The sequence below is a fragment of the Mustela nigripes genome, chromosome 7, assembly GCF_022355385.1.
Source record: "Mustela nigripes isolate SB6536 chromosome 7, MUSNIG.SB6536, whole genome shotgun sequence".
Taxonomy (NCBI): domain Eukaryota; kingdom Metazoa; phylum Chordata; class Mammalia; order Carnivora; family Mustelidae; genus Mustela; species Mustela nigripes.
The window spans coordinates 33457826-33465329 of NC_081563.1; positions in this window are offsets into that span (position 1 = coordinate 33457826).

Genomic DNA, 7504 nt, shown 5'->3' on the forward strand with positions numbered 1-7504 from the left:
CCATGGGTTTTGTAACTTGTTAGAACTGAGGAGATGGAGGCTTAAGGAGGTCACATGTCCAAGGTCACACAATTAATAAAAACACAGCCAGAACTCCAGCTTTAGTTAGTCTAATTTGAGAACCACTATGAAATCATTTCACTCCACTACTTCTAAATTTGTCCAGATTTCTGAAAGCTCACTACTTCATAACATAACAATCTCCTGCATCATCCCATCACTGTTGCCTCAACTGGTTGACATCAGTCTATGTACAAAGAGGATACATCAGATTTGCCAAAATTTACTTTTAAGAAAAAAAGAATCCTCACCTTATGAGGCAGACCTATCATTATTAAACATTAAAAGGAAAACATTGCATGGTTATGGTTATTAATACAATAGATTGATTTTCTTCTTCAAATGTGTGTTTCTGAGCTGGATAGGCATATTAGCTCAGAAAGTTTCCTCTGCAAGCTTGTATCTTTGATCATCAATCTGCATTTAACTTTGAAGCTATTGTTAAAAAAGGTATGGAGTGCTCAATTTCTGATTCATTTTAGGAGAACAGCTGGAGTCAAGAATGTGTGGCTATTTTTTTTCCTCCAGAATTACTTCTGTAATTAGTGCTGTATACTGTGGGCTGTGGAATATGTCTTTTGACTCAGAATTATAGGAGGATGTGCACAAGGTCACCGAGAAACTAATTTAAGGAGTAATTACTAACTTCATTCTTTTCTTTTGTTGGTACTCCGTAAGAAAATGTGTTCAAATGAAGTAATGTGATTGGTTTTACCAAAATCAGTACTGTTTCTCAGCCATATTTTGGGCTCATATTGGACACAATGAATTCTTTTAAATTTCACACTTAGGCAACAGTTAGAAGAAAAGAAAATATGGAATATTTATTGATGAGGCCCAGTTCTCCATCCTAATGCTCAGAAACAATTACGATATTGTAACTACAAAAAAATCCTATCTGTAATAAGGCCAGGTATTCAAAGTTGAAAAGAGTTGACTGATGTGAAAGAATATTTGGCTGTCTTGTTGTCACTGTAAAGCTCTCACTGAGTTGAACTGAATACTATGAAATTGTGCCACTCAAATTTACTTTTATACTTTGGAGTGTGAACAGTAACTTCAAGCCTCAGTGCTTCTCCCCCCTTAAATAAAAGCATGCACAGCTCAGAAAAACTGAGCATTTCTACTCGAATACGATATACGTATACTTCTGAAAAACCTCAGTTTGAAAAAATTAGAGTTTATGGACAAAAGTAGGATTGAAGAAGACGACTCAAAACCTATGGAACTTTGCAATCTGAACATTCAGAAAAATTACAATAATCTTAATAAAAATACTAGAACTGGGCACTTTCTTAAAATTTCAATTCAGACTTTAAGATAACACAAAGTAAAAAAAAAAAAAGTAAAAAAAACCTGCTGTGATTTGCATATCAGTCTTCAGAAACATATGTTTCTTCAAATGTTAAGACTAACGTTTGAAGGAAAAGACAAATGGAAAATAGGATTACTGATTTGGGATATTTAATAAGGTAATAAACATCCAATGAGACTATTTTGATTCTGAGGTTCTGATTCTATTAAAAATGAAACTGGAAAGTAGTTAGGGAACTATGAAAAAATGTTTGTTATTAAGGAAAAATATGAACAATCTGAGGAAATGTTATAATCTAATAAATTTATATAAATGATGGGAAATATAATCTTAAACGTGCATCAATTTTCCCATGCAATTCAAAAATATGTGTGCAATTGTGTATAATATTAATGCCATATTAGATACTTCCTACTGTCTAAAACTTCACAACTTGATTTTCTAAAATCTCAAATAATTTTAAATAACAAATAATTTTAACTTTTATGTAAGTTTTAGAGTTATAGACAAGATTAAAATGATCAAATAAGTGGATTTCTGTTTCCTTTAAGTTAAGAGAATGAGAATGAGAATCAAGAGCACCTAAAAATAATTTGTGGCCATCTTCTTGTTGCTGAGAAGGACCAGAGAAAGCTTTTTCTCAGACTGTGTGAAATCACAAATAAATCCTAGCATTGAGTATAGTGCCCTTGTGACCTGATGTGTACTACGTTCTTGTTCTGTTGACTGAATTTAACAATCTGTAAATAAGCTATTGGTTCATCCCTTTAAAAGCATTTCCTCTTGATGTACTAAGTGGGTTGCATACATTTACGAATTTAAAATCAACACTTTAAATTATATTTAAAAAATGCTACAGAACTATAGAGCTAAAACAGACCGAAGTTTTAGTTTTTTTTTTTTTTTTTAATTTATATACTAATTCTCATTTGATTTTACTTGAAGTCTTTGTATGGAGTCATGTGCTAATTAATCCCCATTCTTCTCCAGACAGTTAGTTCCCCTGCTTATAACCATCAACTAGAGACTGGCCCAGCAAATTTATTTTGCATTCTACAAGATGTATCTGTGTAATCACACACAGTGATGATGGAGGGAATGAGTCCTATTATTTGACCCAAGAATCTAGAAATACATAGTCTAAACCTTGTTCAACTGTTTTTATAACAGACGATTTTTAAAAAGTAGTTGCTTATTGATAGTCATCATTTACATCCATGCCACATAAATCAAATGCATTTCCATTATTCACGGTGTTGGCAGCACTAAATCCTGGACCACTTAACAAAACACAAATCTGAAACACTTTATTCTGCTTTCCTGAAACTAATCACAGGATTATATTGGGCTTATAAAGACTGGCTATGAATGCACCTAGAAGATTCTAGTACTATCTCCAATATAGAAGGTTGTGATTTCACTACCACTGCAATCAACTGCTTTATAGTAGCACTATGTGCAAAGAAATTGGTTATTTAATTTATTTATTTTTTAAAAGAATTTATTTATTTATTTGACAGACAGAGATCACAAGTAGGCAGAGAGGTAGGCACAGAGAGAGGAGGAAGCAGGCTCCCCACTGAGCAGAGAGCCTGATGTAGGGCTTGATCCCAGGATGCTGGGATTATGACTCAAGCTGAAGGCAGAGGCTTAACCCACTGAGCCACCCAGGCACCCCAGAAATTGGTTATTTTAAAAACAACAACAAATTTCTTCTAAGCTCTCTTCATTAAAAAAAGCTTTCATCCTGAAATGGAAGAAAGTGAGTCAGGCATACCCACAGCACAGTATTAGTAAAGAACTGAGTAGCAAAACAGACTCTCAAGCAATACAGAACTTCATCAAATGCCCGAAGTATGCAGCACTGCTTTTAATTCCAAATGATCTTGAACTTGAGTTTTCAAGTAAAATTTTTTAATTACAGCATTGTTCTCTAACAAGCAACATTTTAACTCAAAAAATTTTACAAGTGAGGAAGATTTCATTTATTATTTCTTAAAGTAGAGAACATTTGTATCTTTTCTAATTTGTATCTTTTCTAACATGTTGCTTTATTCCCTTCAGAAAATTTTGTCAACAACTTTAGAATATGCCTTCTCTTATACAGCTTTTCAGAATGTTGTGGACAAAAGAGCCAATATAGCCAAAAGTAGTAAAGATGACATTTTAAAGTAGAAAACTCCAATGCTTTAAAATTCAGATTCAAAGAACTTTTATATAACTATTTCTAAACCTTTATCCAACCTAATTTTTCTGAGCATGCTACTACCTTATTGGTAACGTACTTCAAAACATACCTTTTAGGAGGAGCAATGTCATTTTTGAGGGACCAAAAGAGGTTGAACAATGTCTATATGTTTAAAATTAGGTTAGTGTTCTATGGGTTTTTTACTCAAAATAACAACCAATAACCAATAACCTATAATAAATAATATATATAATATATAATATATATGATATATATTATATATAATATATATTGTATATATCTATATAATAAATATATAACAAATAACATTGGTTATTATTTTAGTCAATATTTCAACAATACTTGTAGAGCAGTTTGAACATTTCAGGACACATGTACACATCTCTGATGTGGTCATGGAACTGATGTTATATCTAATTAAATGAAGAAAATTAGAATGAAATGTAATGATTTTTCTCAAATAGTTCTGCAAATTAGAAGGTCTTGCATTCAAGATATCCTGTCTTTCTCTCAATACTTGTGTTTTTCCTTGTGCTTTTTGTAACCAAAAGTAATTTTGAAGTCTTTTAGCCCCCCAAACTACTTTTTTTTTAACAAAAGATTCTGGCATAAAATTAGGACAAAAAAGCTAGTGAAGCTTCCTCATGAGACTTTCCACTCAGATAATGAATTATAGAAATGCGCTCTAGAGCTGTGAATGACCAAAAAATGATGCCTACATTCAAGGCAGCAGTTTAATCTTCATTGTCAGAAAACATAGGCAAAGTGATCCCAGTTCAGAGATTATTTCATTATCCAGGGTCTAGATTGTTTTCCACCTTAATTGACAGGTCTTAATAGGGCTTTTTAATGATATAGAATGTCTACATTGCTAGAGACATCATATAAATATAGAAAAATTTACACTTGTCTAAACAGCCAAATAAAGATGGATAAATGAGGAGGTGGTCTGTGGATCTTAATAATAATATTTTGGTAGAAAAGACAGATAGTATTCAAACAAATGGCTAAAAACTGCTCCTTAACATGTGAACCACTGCCAGAGTCTCTTAAGGACCTTCTCTTACTTTTCTCTATTCTGCATGGCATACCTAGAGGAATGTCCATAAATGCCACATGGGTTGAGTATTCCTTTCTTTCTAAAGATTCAATAGCAGAGAGGCAGCAAAGAAAAGGGAGAGTATAAGGGTTAATGTTTAAGGCAAAAATTCCCCAAGCTGACTATGTATTTGCTAACTGAATTTGTGAAAACAATTTAATTAATTTTCCTTATCTTACCTGAAATTTTCTGAATATGTCCTGTCTTCTACTAGCTCAATCTTTTGCTGACACATTCCTCTTTCTGAAATGCTCTCCTTTATTTCTACTCACTCAAAGCCACCCAGTCTTTAAGACTCAAATCAAATTTGGATCTCCTTCCCAAGATCAACTAAGATAAAAGATATTTTTTCCTATTCTGGTCTTCAATACCTCTAAGCTTGTTCCTGTCCTATAATCTTTGAAACATACTATATGAGCCATACATATATATTTCTACTAGTAAAATGTCATAAACATAGCAACAACTCAGTCATGCTATCACAGTTACAAAATGCTCATAGCATCAATGATTTTATAGTTAGAAATATTAATAGTTGATTAACCAAAAGACCAGCTGATGGCATATTTAAATGCAAAACAAATGAAATTCCTGTATGGAAATGTAAGAACTCTTCCATACTCAATATTTTCATAAACTTGAATAAGAATATCAATAGAATGCTCTTTAAATACAACAATAACATTAAATGAGAAATAATATGTTATATATTGGAAGACAAAATTAGTACCCTGTTCAATGCCTAGACTTTCATAGTCATATGCAAATCTAATGATTTGACTCATTTTTTTAAAGAATGTTTCCCACACAATGACTCACTCAACTATTTAATATAAATTGCATGTATTTTATTGTCTATATAATCAACTCCTAGAACACCAACAAACTCTTAAAAAAAAAATCTATAGAAGGAGGAAGCCAAAGAGAGTTATTTTTTTACAACACCTTTCTCCTTCAGTTCACATTAACACCCTCTACCTTTTTGCCCTTCAAATAATTATATGACTCTTCATCTTTCCACTTAGTGTTAACTATCTCCTTTTTTATCTTTTCCTTTTTCTCTTCTATACACAAACACACACACACACACACATAGTCTTCTGGCCTAGTAGAGTAGGCCAGAAGAGAAGTTAACTGATTTAGGACAGGAAAGGACTCTCCCTACCCTAAAATAATCTCACTTAAATAGGAATACTCTGATTTCCCATGAGGCTTCCCTGCAGCCACATTTTTTTTTTTTTTTTTAAATAACATTTGTGGTGAGAACAAATCCTAGAGGCTGTGTTACCTAGCACTAAAAAGTTCTCCAACTAGATTTTTATGTTTTCTTTGAATTGACTTCTATATCCATTTGTCTTTTTCTTCTTTTCCTACTCAGAACTCTCAAACACAATGTGACAGATCCTTTAAAATTATAGCTAAACTAGAAAAAAATTAACACAAAATTAAATAATATATCTCTGATTTATATGAAAATATTTACATAATAAAACATTTTGTTTTATAAATATAACTTATTCCCTGCTAACTTCCAGAGAACAGTAATTTGAGAGGGCAATTCAAAGACAAATGAAAATAACTAAAATAAAATAAATAAAGGAAATGTGTAAATTTTTAAGTCATACTGTAGGCAGCCACGACCCTCACGTTCCTGGTCGATTTGTCACGCAGGCCATGACATCATACAGAATTAATGCTTTTTATTTTATTTTATATTAATAGTAAAATACTCAAATTATTGAATAAATATTTTTTAAAAACCCATATCCTTTATCCCATGATTACAAGTGGAACTCCTGTTAAAATTTTGCTGATTCCTTATAGTTCTTTTCTAAGTATCTTTTTAGTTATAATTATGTTGTACATATAATTGCACATTATTTTTTTCACTTAATGTCGCCATATGAATTTTAAAAACAAAGTCCTCCAACCAACCCAAAATAACAGTTACTGCACTTAAGTGTTTTGCTCAGTTATGAGTTTTCTAGAAGAAAAACAAAACAAAACAAAACAAAAACCAAAAGAGAAAGCTGGTGTTCTCTATTTTTGTCCTTGTCTGATGAGAAAAATCTATGATGTCATAGGAGTAGTAGAGTTTTCCTAGTACTAATTTCTAATAGAAAGTCACATGGCATCTTACATGAGATCAAATATAAGAATACATTGAACAGACATGCTTCTTCTGTGTTGCAATTTCTCATGAAATAAAAGAGAAGAAAGAACTGTTTAGCTTACCCTGACCACAGTCTAAATATTGGCTACACTAGATCACTGTCCTGGGATAAGCTACAACAGTTGCAATACTTTTTCACTAGAAGAAAGCACAGCTCTGGTCCAACTGACCACGAGTCTCCTAATAGTCTGTCATTGCCACAGGAAAGCACCAATGCCAGTCTTTACCTTTACACAACTGTACTTAGGACCACCTATAAACATAGCAAACCTGGGAACCCAGTCAAGCCACAGAAATATAATAATGTTGTCTATTTGAGAAGCATTTCTAAGGTCTTATATTCTTTCTTGGCAGGGCTTTCCAATATGACTAAACATAGACAAAGCAATAGCAAAGGTGAAGTCAACGACATTCTGAGGAACTGAGAGAAGACCGGGTCAAAAGGAACTTTTTTCTCCTACCTTGAACTCCTTTCACAGTATCTCAGTCTCACCATCACAGAATGCCTTTATGGGTTTACTTAAGATACACCCAGTGTAGATCTTTGGCTAGATGTTAATCCTTCTATCTATTATCTAGATTACATTCCTTCTCAATTGCTTCAAAACTATTATTTCTCCCTCTGTGGTCTGTTCCTTATTTTCAAGC